Here is a 22,582-nt window from a genome sequence, read left to right as displayed (position 1 = left end):
GGCTCCCGCGGCGTGGAAGCTCACCATATCACGTACCTGCAGTCTTTTTGCCCGTTGTTTGGGGGCCGCTGTTGCCAGGAAGTTCAGGAGCAGAGCGGAGAGTCAGGACTCTACTTCCCTGCACCCCCCGTGGCGCGCACACCACCGACGCAAGTGTCCAGCGCCAGGAGGCGCACAAAAGGCTTTCCGGGCTCCCGCGGTGCGGGAGCTCACCATATCACGTACCTGCAGTATTTTTGCCCGTTGTTTGGGGGCTGCTATCGCCAGGAAGCTCAGGAGCGGAGCGGAGAGTCAGGACTCCACTTCCCTGCACCCCCCGCGGCGCGCACACTGCTGACGCAAGTGTCCAGCGCCAGGAGGTGCAATAAAGACTTTCTGTGGTCCTGCGGTGCGGGAGCTCACCATATCACGTACCTGCAGTCTTTTTGCCAGTTGTTTGGGAGCCGCTATCGCCAGGAAGCTCAGGAGCGGAGCGGAGAGTCAGGACGCCACTTCCCTACACCCCCGCGGCGCGCACGCCGCCGACTCAAATGTCCAGAGCCAGGAGGCGCACAAAAGGATTCCATGGCTCCCGCGGCGTGGCACGCACGCTGGCGTGCCCGGGCAAAGCCCGGGCCAAGGGCGGGCCTGTCTGCACCCGTCCGAGACTGATTGAGGCCAGGCCGGGCCACCCCCTTAAGAACTTGGTTGCGGGTCTACCATACGATGCTAACGGTAACAGTTTGGTGTTGATACTGTCATATTACGTTACATTTCTGCAATCACATATTTTCCATCATGAATAAGAGGAAAACAGGACAAGGTGCGGCAGGGACCCTTGATGCTTTTTTACATAGGGCAGAATCTGTCCTAATTAAGGAGATTCAACTTACAGAACGTAGGTTATCACTTGAACCTCTCCCCTCCCAGAATAGACTTTCTCTGACCCAATTACTTTTCGAATCTAATGTAATTACTTCTCATAAGGCAGATTTTCTCCATGCTAGCTCGTCACTTCGACAAGACCCAGAGTATGTGATAGACGATTCTCTTCCTATTCCTTCGTCTAGCATAGACCAAAGGCCTGTTAGGCCCAAAGTTAATACTAGAGGTCAGAAAGCTAAAGCAAGTATAACTCACATGGCTGATCCCCCAAAAAATAGAAAGAATCGTGGACCATGTAAACAGAATAAATCTATGTAAAAAACAAACGGGAAGAAATTGAGAACCCCTGCAGATGCAAGTGGACATAATGAAGGCCCTTCTAACGCTACTAACACTTTCCCACTTACTACGACTGGAAAGATCGTGGATAGTAATCTAGAGGAGAATTTTTGGGGTAGATCGGAGACAATGATAACAGTATTACTGGATCCGATCCTACAAAAAATATCAATGGTGGAAACTAGGCTCACCAAGGTGGAGGAGATGGTAAGCTGTAAACCATTGGTCCCCCCTGCTACTAACCCTAAGTCCAAATCAGCTGCGCCAAATAACAGGGCGAAGAGTAGTGAGTATGGTCAAGTTGTGAGTTCTTTCGAACCTAGACAAGCGCAAGTTAGGAGTCTATCTGATGACATTACTTCTAGTACTTCTCGCATCTCTATTCAATCTGGGCATCTCCCCAAAAACATGTCTCTCTATCCCAGAACTCAGTAAAGCAGCCAACATAGAAAGTGGCGCATTAGGCGCTAAGCAGCCTGGACAAAATGTAGATAAAGATTTTGAGAGGTTCCAACTTATCCGATCATCGGGATAGGTCCACGAAATCACCACAAAACCTAAACTTGCCCCCTGAAGCAACCCTGTATAAGATTATTCTGACAAACGTACCTCCTCTACCAAATAACGCCTTCGAACATTGGTCAACCCTGAGGAATAAGTCTTTATATTTCCTCGGTCTAAGGACCAGTATTACAAACTCTCTCTTCTCTGAATTTAAAATGGTAAGCAGAATAGGGTGGGTGGGCACCTCGGCAAAAACTTTAAAAGGCGATTGTGTTGTGTTAACTTTCGGTTCGACATCTTTGGTGCGTGCAATCCTGGACAGGGGAAGTACTGGGTCTCTCAACTCCAATGACATCAATATTCTCCCCCTTGGTTACTTTTATCAACCACCAATACATTTTAATTTTATTGGCCACCACTCGAAGGAGGCGATTATAGAGGGAATAGAAAGACCAGATTCCGGATTCCTGTGAGTAATCGATTTGATGCTTTGAACCTGTTGGAGGATGTTGACTGACTGGCTTTGGGCCCTTATCCTCAACCCAACTCTGAACCTAATTCCCCCAAAAGCAAGAGCAAGTTTGGACTAATTAGGGCAGGAAATAACTACCCTTTTATTTCCTCTAATGGCTGTCAAAGGGAAGAGGACTCGGGGAAGACAGTTTTAATTACGAATTTATTTCCTAACCCCGTGGGTAGCCTAAACGTACCACAGCTACTCTACGACGCAGCCGAGGATCCATTAGGGTTAGTAACCCCTATAATTGCCTTAGACGGTGACAAGCTAGCCCTCTGTCATATCGCATCATGGAACATTGCGGGCATCCGGTCCAAGCTAAGCAATCACCTGTTGTGGGATTTTGTTTTAAAAGTTGAAAGTTTATGTTTTCAATAAACATGGTTGAAAGAGGCGGTCCATATGAATGGGTATAGAACTTATCACATTCCAGCAATAGATGGTTTGAGTGGGAGGGCCAAGGGTAGTCTTTGCACTTACATATCGAGTGCCCTGAAGATAAAGGAAATAACGATGTGTGCTAACGACCACTTTTTTCAAATACTTATATTGGACATAGATGTAAAACATTGTTTAGTTTTAACCAATTTTTACAATAACATTCCCCAAGCCGAAGTAGGAATTGTTATAAAGAATATGACAAAAAAAATGTAAATCCATCAGCAGAAGTAAGGTGAAAGAAACGATAATGCTATTGCCAGGTGATTTTTATTGTGCGTTATGTGTTAATGCTGAGGATAATCTATGCGGGTTCCCAATTGAAGAGGGGGTATGCTCATCCCATTTCCGGCATTCTGCCCTAGGGGAACAACTAAACGAATTGATTTTTTCTCTTGACTTGTTAATGATTTGTGTCCAACACCTGTCTCTATGCCTTGGACTTTCAGTGGTAGGGGTTTATTCTCTACCATAGACTATGTTTTAATGTCAAGCAATCACGAGCATAGTCTTTACTCATTCCACGTCTCAGATATCTCCCTTAGCGACCACTTCCCTTTGTGCTTGTCAATAAAGTTAACATCAGGTAAAACGGTTAAACTTAGCACAAATGATCAGTTGCTAGAAAATATAGTTATGGGGAGCATAAATGGTTTTTCTCTACGCTGGTCCATGGTAGACCAGGCAGCGATAATCAAGAAAGTGGTGGACAGATGTAAATTTGCCATCGAGACATGTTTGTCTGAAACAGCCGCCCCAGATAAGATTCTTGCCTCTTTCCTGGTGATATCCCAAACTATAAAAGAATCCCTCCTCAATTGTATAAACAGTAAAAAACATGTGAGTGGATGGTTTGACTCCAGGTGTACGCAAGCACATTCTCACCTAAAAAGGGAGTTACATAAATCCCCTAGAAATTTGGTTGATCCGAGGACCGCTAGATGGAAATATAAACAAGCAATTAAGGCAAGGAAAAACACCCTGAAGAAGGAAGCATGGAGGGCATTACACACAGCCTCATTGGCGAATGATAGCTCGGCATTTTGGAAGGTTGTTAAAACACCTTTTCTCTCACCTTAGGCTGGCCCAACCATTGAAATAGCAATTAGTGAGGATCAATGAATTGAGAATTTTTCAAGAGTATATAATGGCAAGGGAAAATCTGACGAGATGGGTAGTAATGATCTGGAGGATTATAATTTTAATTTACCTCATCTCGACTCTGGCTTGTCGTTCACCCTAGATGAAGTGGAGTGGGCACTATCCAGAACTCTGGGAGGGAAGGCCCTGGGCCGGATGGGGTCCCCGTGGATTTTTTCAAATCTAACATTTCTCTATGGGGGCCCATCATAGCCCAGGTGATTACAGCTAGTAGTAGTACCTCTTTTTTACCTACCTGGGTAGAATCTACCATTTTGCCCATTTTTAAAAAGGGGGACAGGCAGGACCCGGGATGCTACAGGCCCATTTCATTACTTGATGCCAAAACAAAAGTAACAGGTAGAATAATATTGGAACGCCTCCAGGATTGGGCAGAGGAAAACTCTGTCTTGTCTGACCTGCAGTACGGTTTCCGTGCTGGGCTTGGAACGACAGAGCAGGGCATAAATCTATCAATCCTGGTGGGGAAATACACAAGGGCAAAGCAGGGAAACCTATTTTTAGCTTTCGTGGATCTCACAGCCGCATTTGACTGTGTGATCCACAGTAAACTATGGCTTATTTTAGAGGATTTGGGGGTTGATGTTCAGATTACTTATTTTCTGAAGCGTTTTATTGCGATGCCAAGGCACGTGTGCGTTGTGCATGAAGGGCGAATGTTCGGCTGTATTTCCGATCAAGAGTGGAGTCAATCAATCAATTAATCAATCAATACATTTGTAGAGCGCGCTACTCACCTGTAGGGGTCTCAAGGCGCTGGGGGAGGGGGGGTGCCGCTACTGCTCGAAGAGCCAGGTCTTGAGGTGTTTCCTGAATGTGAGGTGGTCCTGGGTCAGTCGTAGGTGGGCTGGGAGGGAGTTCCACGTCTTGGCCGCCAGGTAGGAGAATGATCTTCCTCCGGCGGTGGTTCTGCGGATCCGTGGGACGGTGGCGAGACGGAGGCTGGCGGAGCAGGGTTTGCGTGTTGGAGTGTAGAACATGAGGTGGTTGTTGAGGTATTCGGGACCTATGTCATGGAGTGCTTTGTGTGTGTGGGTGAGGAGCCTGAACGTGATCCTTTTGTTGATGGGGAGCCAGTGCAGGTCTCTCAGGTGGGCTGATATGTGGCTGTGACGGGGGATGTCGAGGATGAGTCATCCGGATGCGATCTGTATGCGTTGGAGTCTTTTCTGAAGTTTGACTGTGATTCCTGTGTTAGGGGGTTCCCGTAGTCTAGTCGGCTGGTGACGAGGGCCTGGGTGACCGTCTTTCTAGTTCCAGTAGGGATCCACCGGAAGATCTTACGGAGCATGTGCAGGGTGTTGAAGCATGAGGATGAGATGGCGTTGACTTGCTTGGTCATCGTGAGAGAAGAGTCCAGGATGAATCCCAGGTTGCGTGCGTGGTCAGTGGGTGTCTGTGCGGTGCCCAGTGCTGTGGGCCACCAGGCGTCGTCCCAGGTGGATGGGGATGGTCCGAGGATGAGGACCTCCGTCTTGTCTGAGTTCAGTTTCAGACGGCTGAGTTTCATCCATTCCGCGACGTTTTTCATTCCTTCCTGGAGGTTGAGTTTGGCGGTGGCTGGGTCTTTGGTGAGGGAGAGTATCAGCTGGGTGTCGTCATCATATGAGATGATGTTGAGGTTGTGTTTGCGTGCGATGGTGGCGAGGGGGCTCATGTAGATATTGAAGAGGGTTGGGCTGAGCGATGAGCCTTGGGGTACGCCGCAGATGATCTCGGTGGCCGCGGAGCGAAAGGGAGGGAGGCGGACTCTCTGGGTTCTGTCAGAGAGGAACAAGGTGGTCTAGGAGGATGAGGGCGGTTGTTTCCCCGTTGTCAAGCAGGGTCCTGATGTCGTCGGTGGCTGTGATGAGGGTGGTCTCGGTGCTGTGGTTGGCTCGAAATCCAGACTGGGATGGGTCGAGGGATCCAATGGCCTTGAGGAATGTGGTCAGCTGTTTATTGACAATCTTCTTGATAACTTTTGCAGGGAAGGGAAGAAGAGAGATGGGGTGGACGTTTTTGAGGTCTTTAGGGTCCGCTGTGGGTTTCTTCAGTAAAGCGTTGATCTCTGTGTGCTTCCAGCTCTCTGGGAAGGTGGTGGACGCAAGGGAGTTGTTTATGACGTTCCGTAGGTGGGGAGCGATGATGGTGTTGGCTTTGTTGAAGATGTGGTGAGGGCATGGGTCGGAAGGAGAGCCGGAGTGGATGGTGTTCATAGCGTGAGCGGTGTCTTCGGTGCTGATGGGAGTCCAAGCGCTGAGGTTGGTGGTAGGGGGCGTTGGTTCGGTGGCTGGGGGCGGAGTCTGGGTGCCGAAGTTGTCGTGGATATCGGCGATCTTGCGGTGAAAGAACGCGGCAAGGGAGTTGCAGAGGTCTTGCGACAGTGTGATGTCGTTGCTGCTGGCGCTGGGATTGGAGAGCTCTTTTACGATGCTGAAGAGTTCCTCGCTGTTGTGTGTGTTGTTGTCCAGCCGTTCTTTGAACAATGTCTTTTTGGTGGTGCGGATCAGCTGGTGGTGTTTGCTGGTGGCGTTCTTGGGGGCTGTCATGTTTTCTGTCGTCTGATCGCGGCGCCAGGTTTTCTCGAGGGTTCGGCAGGATTTCTTCGATTCTTTGAGGTCGTCGGTGAACCATGTTGTTTTCCTGTTGCCTGGTTCTGGCTCAGTGATGTGGTTAGCTGGTCTGCGGTGACTTTGCTCCAGCATCTACGGGGGATCTGTTGCGGGCGGTGGTGGGATGTGGTCTTCTTAAAGGTAAAGTGGATGCAGCTGTGGTCGGTCCAGTGTAGTCCGGTGGAGTGGCTGAAGGCAACGTTGCTGCTGGCAGAGAAGATGCGGTCGAGCGTGTGGCCGGCGTAGTGGGTGGGGGTGTTCACCAGTTGCTTGAGTCCGAGGTTGGTGAGGTTGTCGAGCAGGGTGGTGGTGTTGTTGTCATTGTTGTTCTCCAAGTGGAAGTTCAGGTCCCCTAGGAGGATGTAGTCTGATGAGGCCAGGGCATGTGGGCTGTTGAAGTCAGCGATGGCTTCACTGAATTTTGTGCGTGGGCCTGGGGGTCTGTAGATGAGGGTTCCTCTGAGGGTGGTCTTGGGGTCGGTGTGGATCTGGAAGTGTAGGTGTTCGGCGGTGGTGAGGGCATCTTCGGAGTTGGTTGTGACGCCGATGGTGTTCCTGTAGATGATGGCGATTCCTCCTCCGGTTTGGTTGACGCGGTCCTTTCGGGTGATCTTGTAGCCGTCCGGGATGACTATGGCTATGTCGGGGGCTGAGGAGGCGTTCATCCAAGTTTCTGTGAGGAAGGCGACGTCTGGTGCTGTTGTGTCGAGGAGGTCCCAGAGCTCGAGGGCATGCTTGTAGACGTAGCCGGTGTTGAGCAGGATGCACTTGAGGTGTTTGTTGTTGTTGCCTGGTCTGGGTGGTGGTTTGTGCAGGTTCGGACGCAGGTGAATTTGCAGATTTGGCAGGAGAAGGGTCCGTGGGTGCACTTCGGAGTGGCTTGGTAGCAGGCAGATGGTCGGCCGGTGTTGAGTGCGTGGAGGGTGGTGGGGTCGTATCTCCGTCGGGTTTCTTGGTTTCGGCGGGGGCCAGGGGTTCTGGTGCTGGGCGCGGTCCATGCGCGGATGGGCGCAGACGGGCTTGCCTTTGGCGCACCTTTGGCGCGCCAGAGGTATGCCTGCTGCGCGCGGCCGCTGCACGGCCTCCATCTGAGGGGCTGTGGGAGGGAGGAGCAGCTGGGAGGTGGGAGCGGGGCGGCGAATGGGGCACCAGGGGGTCGGGGCCGCAGGGGAGGCAGCGGCGGGAAGCGTGAGGGAGGGGAGCGGGAGGGGGGTGGTACAGAAGGGAAAACAGGGGGCAGGGGGTGATACAGAAGGAAAAATGGGGCAGGGGGAGAGGGCACAAAGGGCACTAGAGGGTAACAAAAACAGTCAATCAAACCGTGGAAATACAGTACAGGTCGGACTCAGGCAGCAAGCAGATCCTGGTCACAGCAGGTAGCGGCAGCGGGACAGCGGCACAGGAGGACCGTGTGGTGGCTGAGGGGGGCGACCTACCTGGTGACAGGGTCAAGGAGTCAGACAAGGTTGTGTTCTGGCCCCGTTTCTTTTTAACCTCTATATTAATGAGCTGGGGAACGCCCTTCTCAAAGACAACAAAGATTTTCCACAAGTGGGAGGACGTCCAATACCTGCGCTCCTATATGCGGATGATGCAGTGTTGATGTCCCGCACACAGGTTAGTCTTCAGAGAGTGTTAGACAGCTTCTCTCTTTTTATGAAAAATCTTGGCCTGAGAATAAACTCCTCCAAGACATACATTATGCGCTGTGAACCTAGCATTAAGAAACCTAAAGACATATTTGTTGCAGGGCAGAAGATCGGGGCAACCAAAGACGTCCCATACTTGGGAATCCTTTTTGCACACAATGTTACCTGGGGTCAAGAAGTCTCAGCAAAAAAGCTGGTACTCCTACGAACAACAGCAGCCCTAACTACCTTTGCTAGAAAGCTGGGAAAGAGACCACCAGAGGAGCTTATTAAGATCTACAAGGCAAAATGTGTTTCTTCTGTTGTATATGGGGCAGGAGTTTGGGGGTTTACTGATTCGCTCACAATCCAACGCATAGAAAACTCTTTCCTAAGATATATTTTATCAGTCAGGGAATAGATAGACCTCTGAGGCGGAAGCCGGAGGTGTAATTTGCTCGTTTTTATAAAACTTTGTGTGAAACTGTGATTATTTGTATTTTAATTCTCTGCACCTACCTGAGCTAGTTGTAGACATTTCCCGCCAGCAGGCACCTACTAACAGCGGATTCTAGCGCTGTAGAAAGGGTAAACATCGGACGCCATCGCTGGTAATGCGAGGCCACGCCCATATCCTCTTTCCATAAATGTGCGTCCCACGTAAGCGCAGCGGAAGAGCGCAGCGGGAGCGCCGTTTGCGCGCCGAAGGCGCGCCTCAGGCAAGCCCGTCTGCGCCCGTCCGCGGCCGGACGGGGCGCGGGGCTTCGGACTCTGTCACCTTCAAGTCCCAAGAGAGGCGGTATGATAGACAGGTATTGCTGGATCTATGCCCTAATACTGCACTCCCCTGCAAACACTCTATGGAGGCTATATCGCTACATGGTTGCAACATATGTCCCTTCACTCCTGATAATAATTGCCTCACCACTTCTAACACGAAAGGGCTGCTAAAAGCGGCATTATTGAATTGCAGATCCCTTAGGAAGCATTGTAATCAAATCTATCATCTCCTTGAGGATGAAGAACTCAATATCTTGTTTCTCACTGAGACCTGGTTAGATGAGCATTCTGACCCTGTCATAATTGAGGCCTTGCCACCGGGATACTCCCTCTCCAGACTTGATAGGAAGGATGGTAGAGGTGGGGGTATCGCTATAGCAACTAGGGCACCTTTAGAATGCTCCCTATCTCCTCTTTCGATAGATCATAGTGAAGCAGGCTCCTTTACCATCTTAATAGGGCCGAAATATTCCCTCTCGGGTATCCTTATATACCGACCCCCAGGAAGACTCTATGACTTTACATCTAGCCTTATGGAGGCTACAACTCACCTAGCACTGAGAAAATCCAGATTGCTAGTGTTGGGAGACATGAATGTCCACTTTGACAACCCCCTTGACAATGAGGCAGCTGACATAAAGTCTGATCTGCTCTCTTTACAGCTAGAGCTTAAAAACCAGGACCCAACTCACCAATTAGGACATTTGCTGGACCCCATTTTTGGGAACTGGACTGGAGTACTCCCTCTGGCCCCTCTACCGATACCCTGGTCTGACCATTTCGTGATTCCGATGCAAATACAGATCCCTGCTACCGAACTCAGCTCTGATACTGCTTATCGCTATCAATGTAGAAAATGGAAAAATTTCTCCCTTGACTCTTTTATTAAGAAATTTGATAACGCTGGACCTCCTGGAGGGTCTGATTGTGAAACAGCTTATAGTCAGCTACAAAAATGCATCACAACTGCTTTAGATAGCACTGCCCCGATTCGTATGCTGACTAACATCAAGAGAGCCAATAAAGCTAATCCGTGGTTCACTCACGAACTACGTCTAGCCAAATCCGCTTGTAAAAAACTTGAGCGGACATGGCGTATCAATTTTTGCCCAAAAACTAAAACCCTTTACAAAGAAGCGCAAAAAAACTATTATAGAATGATCCGAGCCTCCAAAGCATCCCACTATAACATTCGCATTATAGAAGCAGAGAATTCCTCGAAGGAGCTTTTTAAGATCTTTAAAGAAATCTCTGTAACTGCCTCTAATAATATTTCCCTTAATGATTCAGTTGATACTTGCAATAAGATCGCTAAGTATTTTTCCGGCAAGATCACTGACATCTATGCCAACTTTTCGGGCAACATAAAACCAGGACATGACTTTGCTGAGAGTGATGATGCCGCTCCCACAGATTTATGCCTGCGTAATTTCACGGTCCCTTCCCTGGAAATCTTTGTAAAAATCTGCCAAAGTATTAAATCTGGTTCCCCTCGGGATCCGGCTCCTCCCAAAATAATAGCTGCTAGTCTGGCTGTTTTGGAGCCCCACCTTAGGCACGTGCTACAAATTTCCTTTTCTACAGCCTGTCTGCCTGAAGACTGGAAAAAAGCAATCGTACTCCCAATAAAGAAAAAGCCCAATGTGAGTCAGGATACCCTAGACAATTTAAAACCTATATCTCTGCTACCTTACCTAGCCAAAGTCGCAGAGAAAATAGCAAATATTCAACTCATGGCCTATCTCGAATCCCAAAATGCTTTACACAGCTCTCAGTCTGGTTTTAGATCAGGCTATTCAACAGAGACAGCGCTCCTGAGAGCGACTGAAACTTTACGGGAAGGCGCAGATGAGGGTAAGACCATGGCACTCATTATGCTGGACCTCAGTGCTGCGTTTGACACTGTAGCACACTTCATCTTGCTACAGTGTCTAAACAAAGCTGGGGTCACCGGGAAGGCACTGGGCTGGCTGAAAGCTTTCCTAACCAACCGGAGCTTTCAGGTTCAGAGAGGCAATTTTCTCTCGGACAGCATAGCGTTAGAACAGGGGGTACCTCAGGGCTCTGCCCTGAGTCCCACCCTGTTCAACCTGTATATGGCCCCACTGGCAGGGGTGGTCCAATCGTACGGCGTAGAGCTAGTCTCTTACGCCGACGATACTCAACTGCTGATCTCCCTGTCCCAAGTTCCCTCCTTGGCTGCTGAAAATTTTAAAACCTGCATGAGCAATCTTGCAGATTGGATGACCCAACATTGCCTCAAACTTAACGGCTCGAAGACTGAGGTGTTGATAATTGGAGGCAAGGACACTAGCTGGACCAAGGAGTGGTGGCCATCCTGTCTGGGGCCTCTGCCTACTCCCGGCAGAGAAGCAAAGAATTTAGGTGTCTGGGTGGATACCAAACTCTCCTTTGACAGCCATGTAAATAAAATTGTAGGGAAGTGCTTTGGGGTCATGAAAACTCTCAACCGTACCCTGGACCTTCTCCCTTTGGAGGCCAGGCGTACCTTGACTCAGGCCCTAGTAACCTCTCGCATGGACTATGGCAATGTACTTCTTCTTGGTACTTCGGAAAAGAACATCAGGAGACTGCAGGTACTACAAAACTCGGCAGCACGGCTAGTATTGAGATTACCCAGAAGAGTTGCTTCTAAATCCACCTTGGCAACCCTTCATTGGCTGCCCATCAGGAAGAGAATTCTTTTTAAAGCCCTTCTTTTATGCTTTAGAATTATCTCTCACAGTGCACCGTCCTACTTGTCTGACCTAGCTGTCCCTTACGAGCCTAACAGAGCACTTCGCTCGATGGGAAAGGGTCTCCTCATGATCCCCCGTATAAAAAAATCCAGAATGGGAGGTCGATCTTTTCGTTCCCTGGCAGCAACCAAATGGAACACCCTTCCCATCAATATTAGGTTAGCAAAAAATGAAGCCACCTTCAGGAAACTTCTAAAAACACACCTATTTGCCCTTTAGGCTCTTCCCCTCCTCTGATCTCTGACTCTATTCCTCAGCGCGGGGATACGCCGGTAGGCGTCACCATGCGCTCTACAAACCCCTTTATTATTATTATTAGTCCCGAATAGCACTTCATCATATATATGCCATGCGGAGCTGGGGCTCTCTTTTATCTCTGATTTAATAAAGCTAGAGCCTCTTCTTCTTTGGTGTAGGCTATGGACCAAAGAAGAGGCCAAGTTAAATAGGGATATATTACTAGATGTGTTAAAATTGGAAGGGGTTTGGAAAATCCCATGGATAAAATATGTCCGTAACACTGTAAAAGATCTTGGTCGCTTAGAGTACTTTACAAACTCTCTATCTATTCAACAAATAACAAGGAAAAAATTGAGAAAAGAGTGTCTTTCGCTGTTGGATTCTAACAGAGCGTCGTCTGAAATTTTAAAACCTACTGTACTTCATAACCAGATGATTTTAACTACTTTTAACATTCAACCCTATTTAATTTTTGTACCCGGAGTTTATGATAGATTTTTATTAACTAGATTCAGGCTGGGGGTATTTTACAGACTAGTCACCCTGCCCACAATGAACGATTGGTCTCAACATCTCCCTCTTTGCCCTTGTGATAATAACTCTAACCAATCTATGATCCATGTAATGTTGTTGTGTAAATTTTATACCCATCTAAGGAAATTGTATTTGGCACCAGTTTTAAAAACGTTCGGTCTCCGCCAATGTCGGCCTGCTTTACTTGCATTACAACAGCTTGAAAATGCGCACATTACTTTTAGAATAGTAACTTATTTGTAGAAAGTCTTTAGACATAGGAATTGTTTGTTCACTTAACCTTTCTTTGGATACAGTACACGTGAGTTTAATCATATTTTTAACTTTACAATGTATTTATATCGAGACAATATTTTTATTATTTTAGTCCATGTAATGAGGTGTTTTTATACTGATATGATATTTTTAACGTCATAAATCATGTATTGTTGCTTTTTTTTATGTCCTTTTATGATTGTCTTATGTAGCAATCAAATAAAGCTTTCTTGATTGATTGTTGTTCTGGGGATCATTAGGAACCCATCCTAAAATGAGGTGAAATGTCACCACAGGCTGAATTTTACATCACTGAAAAATAGTTGTAAAAAGAATCAGGTAGGATGCTGGATTCTAGGGGCCTGATTCACTTTTTTTTTTTTTTTTTTTTATTTATTGTCCAGGTACCAAAAACAATATACATTTACATTTTACATTTTACAATCCCATTCGAATAATTTATACCAAATGAATAATATAGTTCTGTAATTAACATACTCGGGTCCTATTAACTGAGCAAAGTGTTACAGGTTAGAATCCCTCCATCTTTTTAATGGAGCCCACAAATTCTGTCCCTCTTCTCTTCTTTTCCTACCCCAATGAACAAAAAGGGAAGATTCAATATTATGTATACCCAACAGTCTTGCCAACCACATATGAAACACCGGCGCTTGTGTGTCTTTCCAGCCCGCGGAGATAAGAATCCGAAGAACCGAAACAGCAATAAAAACAAGGGCTTCTGCTTCTTTATTCAGCCCCAACTTACTGTCCGTTCCCATTATCATAAGAGTAGGGGATAAATTAATCTTAACTCCTAACAACATCTCCAAAAATTTCTCAATTTCCCCACAAATTACTTTTAGTTTCTCACATTGCTGAAACATATGTACTAAATTTGCTGGTCCTTCCTGACATCTAGGACAGTTATCATTCTCCCTTTTACCCCAAATAAACAATTTAGCTGGCGTAAAATACAAATTAAACAAGGTTTTATATTGTTGGGCTTTCAAATTTGTTGATCGAAACAACCTCATAGCTAACTGAAGTGCTCTGTCAATATCAACATCCGGGTCTCCCAATCTCGATACCCAGGCAGCTTCCATTTTTTCCAAATCATCGGGGATCTCTGACAATAGAAATCTATATACTAATTTAATCTTATTACCTCCTTTTAATAAGTAATCCATCACTTTAATTCTGTTCCCTATAATGATCCTTGATCTTAAAGCCATTATAATACTATGAATTTGGACAAACTTGAACCCTTGATTCCCTGGAATATTGTATTTTTGCTGGATATTCTTGAATTCCATCAAGACCTCCCCTTCAAAAATATCACTTACAGTTTGAATTCCATGATGTTCCCATAGTCTCCCCATACTATCCCCACTCAATTGCGGGAAAACCTTAGAATTCCACAATGGTGTATATCCATTAACTTTTGGTATTGATAGTAATTTTCGAACTTGTTTCCATACTTGCCAAATGCCTTCAAGCGACTTGTATCTCATTTTTTTGAAATATCTTCTCTCAGTTTTCCGTAGCAGAAGCCCCAATGCTTCTCTGCCTAGCATAAGTACATAAATAGAGGGGGGATATTGAATGCCAAATGATGATTCCAAAAGGTTAGTGGCAGGATCGAATAGGATTGCCATCTTAGTCAGCAAACACGCCCAATAGTACAATCTAATATTCGGCATTGCTAACCCCCCTTTTTCCCGTGGAAGGGACAAATACTTCATTGATCGTCTGATTTTACCGTATTGCCAGATAAAATTCATGAAAGTTGCTTCTATTGACCCTAATAAACTCTCATCTATCGCAAATGGAATAGCACGAAAAAGATATAAAATCTTAGGGAACATAGTCATTTTCACCACATTAACTCTCCCTATTATAGACAGATGTAGGGTATCTATTCTTTTAAGGTCTGCCGTTATTGATTTCAACAAAGGGGCAAAATTTTCTTTTATGATCATATCTATAGCTGAGCTAACCATAACCCCTAAATAAACAGCTGACTCAGTATATCTTATATCCTCTTTTTGAATATTAGCTGTACAAATTATCTGAGTCTTATCCTCATTCAAGCGATAGCCGGATGAGCGGCCAAATTCCTCAGCTATCTCTTTCAGAGCTACTAATGCCCTATTCGGCTCAGATGTAATTATCGCCAGATCGTCCGCATAAGCCAATAATTTGGTCTCCATCTGATTACAGACTATTGGTTTAATATCATTGCAAGCCATAATTCTACATATCAAAGGATCTATATATAACGCAAAAAGAATAGGTGAGCAGGGGCACCCCTGACGCGTCCCCCTGGAGATATGAATTGATTCTGAGCTTTCACCCATTAGCTGGATTTTAGCCTCAGGATCACAATACATGGCCCTAATAGCTTTAATTATATTAGGGCCGAAGCCCCTTTGGTCCAATATCCCCCATAAATACTTCCACGCAACACGGTCAAAGGCCTTTTCTGCGTCGAGAAGGATCATGGCCATCCTTCCCCCCAAGTCAACCTGCACATCGAACAGAGTGATCGCTCGCCTAATATGATCAGTTGTTCCTCTGCCTGGAATAAATCCGTGCTGCCACGGGGAGACAAGACCGCCAATAATCCTTCCCAGCCTTTTAGCCAAAATCTTAGCATAGATCTTATTGTCCGCATTAATGAGGGATATTGGCCGATAGGATCCAGGGTGCTCTTTAGGTTTTCCTTTTTTATGGAAGACAATAATATTTGTCTCATGCCAGGACTCCGGTATCACTCCCGTACACATTATCCCGTTAAATAGATCCAACAATATCAAAGCAATTTCCTTCTGAATGCATTTATAAACTTCTAGCGGGATACTGTCCGGTCCTGACGCCTTTCCGGTTGCCATCTCCTGTAATGCCTCCAATACCTCATCCATTTCCAGATCCTTGTCTAGCTCTCCTTTATCGTTCATGCTTACCAGAGGCCCACTATCTACAAACTCGTGACTGCCGGTCTCTGAATCACTCTCTTCCTTATACAGTGTCTGATAAAAGTTTCTAAAAACTTTTAATATATCACTTGGTTCAGAATAATTCTGATTGCCTTCACATATGTTTGAAATAGTATTTTTAGTTTTCCCTTGTCTGATCCGAAGTGCCAATAATCTACCTGCCTGTTCGCCAGTCTCATATAATTTACCTCTATGGGTCTGATATTCACCTGCAGCTTTCTGGGCTACCTGCTTATGAAGTTCTGCTTGAATAATGGAGATCCTCTGTCTAGTCCCCACTCCATCTTTTCCCTGGCCAATTTCCCTCATATGCTGTTCTTCTGCTTCTGTTATCTGATTAATTAATCTTAGGTTCTCTGTCCGATCTACTTTCCTACGGTTAGCAGAGTAACTAATTGTTTCGCCCCTCAGTGCTGCCTTAAATGCGTCCCAAACATTATTTCTGGATGCGCTAAAACGATTAGCATCAAAGTAATCCTGCGTCCATTTTCTTAGGTGTTCAACATAGCTACTATCCGCTAACAATCTCCTTTCAAAGGTCCATCTTGAGGATTTTTTTTTAAAAGCCTCACATTCATATTCCAAAATCAGGGGGCTATGATCAGACATAGTTTTGGGTAATTTATTAATATTAACTTTATTCAATTCTGTTGCTGATACCAGAAAATAATCCAGTTTTGAATATTTCTTAAAAGGACACGAGAAATAAGTAAAGCCCGGATTATTGGGCTCCTTATTTCCCCATACATCTACCAGCCCATATGATTTAACCAAGGAACTAATAGCTCGAAATACCCTAGGTTTTCGCCCTAGATAAGGGCCTTTATTTATGAAATCAATATGAATATTAAGGTCACCACATACTATAACTGGGCCAGACCAGTTTGCCAATTCTACTTCCAAAAAATCAAATATTTCAGGATCATCCTGGTTAGACCCATAGATCACACAGATTGTGCACCCAATTTCCAACTCTACCAATGCCCATCTCCCAGTTATATCGGCCCTTTGACGTTTTGCCCCACCCAACGTTGATTTGGCTAAAATTGCCACACCTCTTAAAATAGACGTCTGTGATGAACAGGTCAGCAGATCAAAACCTTTAATATTTATCAAATGTTTTTTTTCCCAAGGTAGATGCGTCTCCTGTAAACACAAGACATCTATAGAGTTTAACCTAACGAAGTGCCCTAATCTCTGCCTTTTCCTCCAATCATTTAAACCACCTATATTGACTGTGCAAAAATTGAGAAAAGAGTGTCTTTCGCTGTTGGATTCTAACAGAGCGTCGTCTGAAATTTTAAAACCTACTGTACTTCATAACCAGATGATTTTAACTACTTTTAACATTCAACCCTATTTAATTTTTGTACCCGGAGTTTATGATAGATTTTTATTAACTAGATTCAGGCTGGGGGTATTTTACAGACTAGTCACCCTGCCCACAATGAACGATTGGTCTCAACATCTCCCTCTTTGCCCTTGTGATAATAACTCTAACCAATCTATGATCCATGTAATGTTGTTGTGTAAATTTTATACCCATCTAAGGAAATTGTATTTGGCACCAGTTTTAAAAACGTTCGGTCTCCGCCAATGTCGGCCTGCTTTACTTGCATTACAACAGCTTGAAAATGCGCACATTACTTTTAGAATAGTAACTTATTTGTAGAAAGTCTTTAGACATAGGAATTGTTTGTTCACTTAACCTTTCTTTGGATACAGTACACGTGAGTTTAATCATATTTTTAACTTTACAATGTATTTATATCGAGACAATATTTTTATTATTTTAGACCATGTAATGAGGTGTTTTTATACTGATATGATATTTTTAACGTCATAAATCATGTATTGTTGCTTTTTTTTATGTCCTTTTATGATTGTCTTATGTAGCAATCAAATAAAGCTTTCTTGATTGATTGTTGTTCTGGGGATCATTAGGAACCCATCCTAAAATGAGGTGAAATGTCACCACAGGCTGAATTTTACATCACTGAAAAATAGTTGTAAAAAGAATCAGGTAGGATGCTGGATTCTAGGGGCCTGATTCACAAAGGTAAACTTAGACCAAAAGACTAAGTTTAGACCTATAGTCTAACTTTACTACTACTAGCCAACTTTAATAGTAGTAAAGTTAGACCTTCGGTCTAAACCTAGAATTCAGGTCTAAACTTAGACGTTTGGTCTAAGTTTACCTTTGTGAATCAGGCCCATGATTTCTCATTCTTGTGTCTGAGCCCCATCCGACCACTCCCCAGAAACAATTGGTATTCATGCATCTCAATGAGTCCTTGATAGCCTGCCAAGTCTTTATATGCAAACAGATTTTATTAAATGTTTTAAAGGACATTTGTACTCCTACCTGAGTATTTTCAGATGGACTTCCCCATCTGGAGCAAAATGTCTGAGTTTACAACAATTGCTTTAGCTTATACCGTGCTGCATCACAGCAGCTGATCTGCAGTAAATTGGTGTTACTTGCAGGCATGTGCAATGAAGTGGATCATTGGGCTCTTAACCCTCTGGTCGAATTTACTACATTTTTAAGTCTTAATATTGCCTATGGATTGCATACTCCATTAAGTTCCTGGAAATTCTGGGTATTTGAGTTGTCACTGTGGAAAGCTATATGCTGACCTAGATTTGTATTAGTAGTGCTACACCGGGCAATAGATTTCTGGTTTGTTGTTACAATTAATAAATGATTTGACACTACTTGATGTAAATCAGGTTTCTCCAATGAGTAGTTGGTAAGCTACTGGTAGCTCTCCAGCTACCTGTAAATGTTTCTCATGGGTGCACCCCAGTGAACACCAAATGTGAAAAGTGTGTATTTTGAGCTGAAAATTTGTGCATTTTGAGAACTCATTAGTTGATGTTTGGAAATAAATGGTTGAATTTCCAAAATATATTTAAAGCTGATATTTAAGTGATAAAAATCAAATGGTGCTGGAGATAGTTATTTCTAATATTATTAACAAGGTGCTAGGGGCAGTGCAGCAATGACCATTCAGAGTTATACATTTAGAGGCATTCCTCATTGACAAAGAATTTATTACATCACTGCTAGTAACCATCCCTTAGGTGATCACAGCTAGTATTCCTGTATATGGTGTCCACAAATGTCATTTTATCTTCTGTGTTCACTGTTACATCTCTGATAATATTAGTAGCTTGGGAGGATTTTCATTGAACATAAGTAGCTTTTATTCCAGAACAGATTGGAGACCCCTGATGTAAATCATGCTTAGCAAATGCTCCAGATGGACGTCTACAGCAAGCTATCAATGCATAGGGATCACTTTCAGTCTTATGTTCTACCAAAAAAAAAAAACATCATAAACAAAAGAGATGCATGTTTTGGGCATACTGGCTTCTTAATCGCTCTACCATGGCTCTCCCTTCTCTTGTTTTTAAATGTAGAGAACTTGACAAGATTGAAATACTCATTATCCAAAAGAGAGCAATTAGTAGGGTGTTTAGGCATAGTAGGCAGTATAGCCCCGTCACTTTGCCAGACAATACACTATCACCTCCTCTCCGTAAACATTCCTCTCGATTAGCTTCTATATTTCTCAGGTCTGAGGGTGTCCTAAGTTGAAGATGGACTGTGTTTATTCTTTTTTCTACATTTTCAAGTTCAGAAGATTTTACTTTCATAACACATGTAAGGTGGTCAGTAATGGAGAATGTTGCTACCTATCCTTCGATGACATGGAATTTCTTTTCCCCATAGTCCTACAAAATGAATTTAAGAGGCCTATCTCACCATCATGGCAATTATTCAGGGTGTTAAAAAGCTCTGGGGCCAAGACAGGTGGCCCAGCCTATCCCTGAATGGGCACAGACGGTCGTCGCTTGGCCCAGTCTCACACAGACAAGCACCTCTCAAGCACGACTTGCGCTGTAGGCTTTGGCATCTAGTTAAATGCCCCTGTATAGCACTACAAATGCAGCCCTGCCTCCACAGGCCAGCAGTGTTCTTAGAAAAATGTCCTTGTCCCCAGGCATCCACCAGAGAGTGTTGGCACTGCACGCTTTGGCACCTGGTTAAATGCACCAGCACAGCGCACTAAACGCGGCCCCACCCCCTCAGGCCAGCAGTGTTCTAGGACACAGAGTCCTTGCCCCAGCCATCAATTAGATAGCGTCCCACGCTGTGGCTTTTGGTCTCTGGTTAAATGCGCCTGCACAGTGCTCTAGATGGAGCTCTGCGTCCTCAGGCCATGCACCCAGGCTTCCACCAGAATGAGTCCAGAGCTGTGGGCTTTGGCGTTTGGTCAGATGCACCCGTACAGCACTCCAAATTCAGCCCGCCACCTCAGGCCAGCAGTGTTCGGATAAACAGAGTCCTTGTGGGCTTTGCGGTCTGGTTAAATCAGCCCGCACAGCGCTCCATTGAGGCCTGCCTCCTCAGGCAGCAGTGTCCTGAGAAACAGAGTCCTTACCCACAGACATCCACCAGCTAGATACAGGGCATATTTCGGAATGGAGTACTTTGTTCTAATGACCCACCATCTTTTGCAACAGACCGACAGCTTGTTGGGAGACAAAGAGCAGGATACGCAGAATGAACAAACTGTTCTTTAGGAACATCTCCATCAACCTCAACACAAACATTCAATCTATATGTTTTACTTTAGTAGTAACAGGCATTGTGTTCTTTGCTCAATTGTGTCATTTTTAAAGTGTAATTTCCAAAATTATAGTATCCATAATGGTTGCATGCTGTTTCCAGTATGGCTGCTACACCTGCATGACAAAACTTTCAATAGGTGACCCTTAAGGAATGACTTGGGCATTTTTGAATGACATTGCCTAATGTCACAGTGTTATAAATGAACCACCTTCTAAGATGGCCACCCTCTTTCCAGTACAAATGAGTCTCGGCTGATGTATAGTTTCTGGCGCTTCAGATCTGAATATTTCATGTTGTTTATGCCATCAATGTATAATAGAACAGCCATATTGGAACTATATTTTCTGAGATAAAATGAAGGGTGTGCGCTGGCACTCCAATTCATCTACTTGGCCCCGGAGCATTCTACAAATACAGTTCATCAATAGAAATGTGCATGTTTGTTGGAAATATGTGTGTCCTGTGATAAAGACTGTGCAGTCATAACTATGATAAGTTCTCAGAAAGAAACACCGAAAGAATATAAACTTGTGACTACAGCACAGCAGATGCTTCATGACAGCGCGACCGAAGAGCTGATTTGTTCATGCAGATTGTGAATGTTGTTGAGCTCACAGGTGTGCAGTAGCTGGTGCATACCTGCATGGCCAAAGAGTTGATTCACATGCAGATTATGAATGTTGTTGAGCTCTGTGCAAGACAAACGTACAGTGCAGCTTGTAGTGTGGCCATTGCAGTTTGAGCTAGAAATCAGAGAGGAGTTCCCCAGGCAAAGATGGAGGATTTGTATGAATGCATGGAACATAACAGTAGCATTGCATGCTTGCAAGGATATGCAAAAGTTGAGGTTGGTGCTTGAGCAACAGTTCCATGAGAAAGAGAGAACAAAGGGCCTGGTGGTTTATCAGAGATTGCCTTTACAAGTAGCAATCCTGTGACCTAGGACATGGGGTCAGGTAGACCTTACTGGAATTTGGTCAGTAAGATAACACACCCATTATGAACAAAATGATATCCAATTATGGGAAGGATATGCTGTTGCCATACCAGTGTAAACTACCACATTAACTATGGACCTATGTGTCACGTGGCTTATAGGGACATTGTCTTCTTCACTAATTTAGCATGAGCACTTTGCAGCTTGCCTGCTGCTTTGCACACATTACTACACGTCTTTATTTAGTACAATATTTTCTATGGCTGCTTTCACTTGAGGACTCATCGCTGTATTCACTCTCTGCATTCTCCTGAGATTTGACTGAACATTAGGTGCAAGGTTGAACAACAATGTCCCTTGTTATTTTCTTCTGGCCAGGCCTTAGCCTTTAGACAAATCATACCGATGCAGCTGTTTTTTGGACAACGCACTTTGGTTTTTAGTGGGATACACGAATAGGTGACACACACTTGGAGAGGGACCTTTCCAGGGAGAAGAGTGAGACAGCACCTAGGATGTAGATCTACCATCTGTAGGCTAAGGTATGAGGTCTGATGACAATGCCCAGAGATCTTCTGATATATGATAATAATAATATTGCCTCGTAGCAAGGAGAGGGAGGTTTGGCTCTATTGTCTTTCCATGATGACATCTCTCTTCATGATTTATGGATTAGCTGTAATGCTGACTATATTTGTACTATGCATTTTCCTGCTTGTCGTGGCATGTATACTGCATGTTAGGGCACGTTAGTTAAAATAAATATTTTGAACTGTTTCATGTCTCTGTCAGATCTTATTATAAAAAGTACAAGAGTGCTAGCAAAAGGGTGTGACTTGTTACAGCGACTCCTGAAAGTTCTGAGAGTGTTGTGTTCTGGGGTGTCTAATCATTTGTTTCTCTGTGAGTGAGTTGGAGAGCAGGTGAGACACTATAGCTCGTCCGTCCTGGGCTCGTGGGTACTAAGGTGGTAGAAAGACTCAGTCCCTATACACCAAGGTCCTATAATCCTGCGCATAGTTCTGTATTAGTGCAGAATCCCTGCAACAAATGATTATCAATATAAATTGTGTGATAGCGGGTGAATACCACATGTCACAGTAATGGAAGAGTACTAGTAGTCAGGCTTGTTAGAAGTGGTTTTCCTGGTTGGCCCAGGTATGCACCCATGCCAGGCAGGAACCACTACTCTAGTCAGTGTAAACTAGATACACAGTAAGATAACCTGTGCTCACCCTCTGGTATCTTGTCACAGAGCAGACAAGCTTATCTACAAAGGCAATGCGTAAAGTATTTGTGCAACACACACACACACAGTAGCACAAGGAATACCCCACAAATAGAGTCCACACAGGTTTAGAAAAATAGAGAATATTTATCCGAGCAAAATGAGA

The 22,582-nt window shown here is 44.7% G+C and overlaps 1 protein-coding gene across 1 annotated transcript in view; it reads left to right on the top strand.

Annotated features, from left to right (window-relative positions):
• LEPR (leptin receptor) overlaps positions 1–22,582 on the top strand; it is a 943,611-nt gene that overhangs the window by 761,370 nt on the left and 159,659 nt on the right. The gene's annotated exons all lie outside the window — the stretch shown is intronic.

Source organism: Triturus cristatus, chromosome 4_2 (assembly GCF_964204655.1).
Source record: "Triturus cristatus chromosome 4_2, aTriCri1.1, whole genome shotgun sequence".
Classification (NCBI taxonomy): Eukaryota; Metazoa; Chordata; class Amphibia; order Caudata; family Salamandridae; genus Triturus; species Triturus cristatus.
The sequence above is the reverse complement of the archived record's forward strand: the minus strand, read 5'-3'. Positions and strand labels throughout refer to the sequence as shown.